The sequence below is a fragment of the Zalophus californianus genome, chromosome 9 (genome assembly GCF_009762305.2).
Source record: "Zalophus californianus isolate mZalCal1 chromosome 9, mZalCal1.pri.v2, whole genome shotgun sequence".
Lineage (NCBI taxonomy): Eukaryota > Metazoa > Chordata > Mammalia > Carnivora > Otariidae > Zalophus > Zalophus californianus.
The window spans coordinates 93,877,660-93,881,515 of NC_045603.1; the positions used below are offsets into that span (position 1 = coordinate 93,877,660).

The window sequence follows — 3,856 nt, forward strand, 5'->3', positions numbered from 1 at the left end:
GGATGTATGATGCAGAGTTACATGTATCATTATGGGTATATCTCAAAAGCATAATGTTGAGTAAAAGACAAGTGCAGAATAGAACACAAAGTATGACATAATTTTATTTAAAATGTAAAATATTAAAAAAATCCCCATCATTTCTTTATGAGTATATATGTAGTCCATTTTTTGATTATTCTAAATTATTTATTAGATAAGAATTTTATAAACATCCCTTATATTAGCAGTAACGGTGGCACTGGAGAATACTGTGCCTTCTCCAAGCTGCACAGGGGAACCATGGAGAGCATGGAGGCACTTGAGACCCTTTCCAAGGCCATGACTCTTGTGGCCTGCAGATGTGAGCCCTCAAATCTCCCTGTGCTTGTAGACTGGTTTCGTGACCCACTGGGTGTCAGGATTTCTTCTTCTTCCTCTTCCTCCTCCCCCTCCTCATCTTCTTCTTCTTCTTCAAGATTTTATTTTTAAGTCATCTCTACACCCAATGTGGGGCTTGAACTTACAACCCCGAAATCAAGAGTTGTACACTCTACCGACTGAGACAGCCAGACACCCCAGGATTTCTTCTGATAGCTTAATGGAATGAGTCAATGAGGGGAACCTCAAAGAATTTGTATGTGGAATCTAATGTAAGAGTTCAGGGCTCTCAGAGTCCCCAGTGGTACCTAGCTCGCTCCTCAAAAGCAGACTGAAGTCTTCGAGCAAACTAGCTGGTTAACACCATGATGGATGGGATTGTTGTAGGTTGCACTCGGGCGCACGCACATCCAATATATGACATAACCCTGCCTGGCCTTGTGTCCCAGTGCGTGCCCTTTATGGGGCTGGTGGAGCAGAGAGCTGGCGGTTCTACCCGCAGCACCTGGAGGAGAAAACATATTACACGGGACTGCTTCTTCTTCCATAGCTCCTGAATGTGATTGTAAATGCCCATCTTGCTTACCTGGTGGCTGCAACCACATGGAAAGCTGTAGTGAATATTTTTTCAAAGTCTTTGTGGGACGATACCATTAGGCCCGGGCCAATAGTTGTCTAAGGAGTGGAGGGATCAGGGAGGAATACACAGCGTTACATGTATCTAAATGCTGTATTTTTTTTTTTTAACAAAAAAAGGAAACTGAATAAAATATAGTAAAGTGTTAATAATGTTAAAGCTAGATGGTGGATACACAGCTATTTATTTTATTACAGTCTACAATTCTCTCTTACACTGAGATACTTACTAATGTAAAACTAGCAAATACAAAAATATCATCATCATCATCATCATCACCACCAACAATAAAGATAGCCAGTCTCGATCCCAAGACCCTGAGATCGTGACCTGGGCTGAAATCAAGAGTTGGATGCTTAACTGACTGAGCACCCCAATGGGTGATTTTCTGATGATAGTTCACATCAGTAAAATATACTGAATATACCTGTGCATTTTATTTAAAGCAATGTTGACACGTTTGTGCAAATCACTTTGGAGGTAAAAGCTATGGGCCAAGGCCTGGATTGAGCCACATGACACCCACCCCCAAACTGGAAACTGCAAAGCTCATCCTTGTGGGTTTTGTTTTGTCCCTAATAAGCACTGAGAAGCACCCACAAATGCCTTTTTCTTGTTCATAGTTGAGCCTTTGCCTCGAATTCTCTGGAGTGCGTGCATGTGCTGGATACTGCAGTGGTTGGAAGGTTCTGTGATATTCAGGAAGACAGATGAGAGGACACAGGAAAAGGGGTCCACCGGAGAAAGGCTTTTATAGTTAATCAAGATCTGACTTTTTAAAACAAGTCAGAAAGCAAGCTAAAACACCTCTGCGGGGATAGATTATGAGGAGGATCTGGCAGGAAGACCAGAGGCACCTGTTCTTCTTTTTTGGGCCCCTCATATTTTCTGAAGGTATGATACAAACCTGGTATATCTAACTGACCAGTGGAAGAAAGTTCTAGAGAAGCCGGTTTCATTTCAATATAAGGAAGTGTTTTGTTTTTTTTTCTTCAAATACTAGAATGTATATGAGGGCACAAGGCTGACCCATGTGTGAGCTCCAGCATTAAACAGACTAAGCTGGGAGGCTCCCTGTCGATGACGTCATGAGTGCCTTCAGTTTGCCCTTGGGAGGAAGTTGTATGAGAAGGTCCAAGGGTGTCAGGCTGATTCTCTGAACTGGAGGGGCTCTCTTCCCTGTTCTCGAAGCACCGTCTCCTCTCCCTAGCAGCCCACAGGCACGAGGGTGGGAAGGTGGAGAGCATGAATGTCACAGTCTCCCCACCATCATACTGTGGGGACATTGCATAGGCAGACGAGCCAACCACAACTGTTCCTGAACTTTAGGAGAAGACTCTGGATTCACTGAAACGTAATTGGATGCTCATCCCTGGATACCCATGGGCAAACTGCCTCACTTCTTTGAGTGACTTGAGATAGCTAAGAAGGAAGAAATAAGTCACAGTGAAGACGATGTTTATACCACACCCTAATCTGACTTTCAGGGTTTGGCCCTATTTCTTTCTGATAGGTTACAAGAATTTAGAGCCGGGTGAATAAAACTGACTGCTCGTCTGTCACATCTGATCTGGTTGTTGAAAGGCCTGAGATACCAGCCAACTATTCATGACCTGTCTCATTGGGAGCTCAGCAGCTGGCTGCTAACGGTCAGACACGCAGTCCTGGCCCAAGTCCACAATGGAAGGTTGGAGTGTTTTGCTTGAGGATCGCTCAGGATGGAGCCCTTTGGAAGGACACCAGCCAGATGTCCAGGCACATTCAGCTAGTGGGACAGCAGCTGCTTTGTTATTCTGTGAAATGAAGCAGCATTCCCGACCTATGGAGTTCAGCGGTCAGGCCACAGTCATTCAGAGGCCGAGTCAGGGCAGAATCACACACAGGATGACAGCACCTGTGGTGTCAGGGGAGGCTCCATTGTAGCTAAATTCTTCAGCGGATCTAGCCAAAGTTTTAAAAATCCCACCTCTTCCCACCCTGCTCTTTGTTAATTGGAACTACACAAACTTCCACCATATGTCACATGCATCTATGCCCAAGAAGAGATGGAAAAGAGGTGGCATGGAACGATTTTTTCCCTTGTGGCCCCTCACCTTCTGCAACACCACTTCCCATCGAGGCCAGAACCACGTGAGACACTCTTGCGTGCCACAGAGGAGCCCTTGGGAACATTCAAAGGTTGCATCTCCCAGAGCCTCGTGGATTGATGAAAACACCACCTATCCTGGGTCTGATTAGCAGAAATGCACAAGGATAAGGAAAGCTAGCTTTCATGGAGTATGATTTTCAAGGCACTTCTGGACAATGTGTCACCAGTCCTTTCCACTCAACAATATCCCCATTTACAAGCAAAGAGGCTGATTTGGTGGTTGAAGGACTTACAGAAGGTCACGGGCTTAGCGAAAGTGAAGCCAGAACTGCCAGGATTCTGCCTCCAGATCCCTGTTCTGTCTGTTTCCATGCAGCCCGCCAGCTGTCCGGCAGTTTCTGGACACTCAAGGGGGTTGCTCGGGTGGTAGCTGTAACCAGGACATCCAGTGGCAGGAACCTAAGGGGATCCAACCCCAGGAGCTAGTAAGGGGCCCTGCAAGGCCTCCAGCACAGAGTCTACACATGCCCATGGTGCTCACCTCCTAGCTGCTCCCAAGAACCGGGCTTTGTCTCTCTCATTTACCTGTGGATCTCCGGCACCTTGAATGGAAGTACCCAAAAAATACTTGCTGAATTAATTTGGCGCACCATTATCTCTCCCAGAAGGTTATAAGGGAAAGGGACCTTGTTGTGGTCAATGTTGTATCCCCATATGAACTATGAAGGGGAATATTATAGTGAACACTTTGATGGCTTTGGAGAGATAAA

The 3,856-nt window shown here is 45.6% G+C and overlaps 1 pseudogene; it reads right to left on the minus strand.

Moving 5' to 3' along the window:
• Positions 1–223: 223 nt before the first annotated feature.
• Positions 224–937, minus strand: LOC113922286 (annotated as a pseudogene).
• Positions 938–3,856: the final 2,919 nt, after the last annotated feature.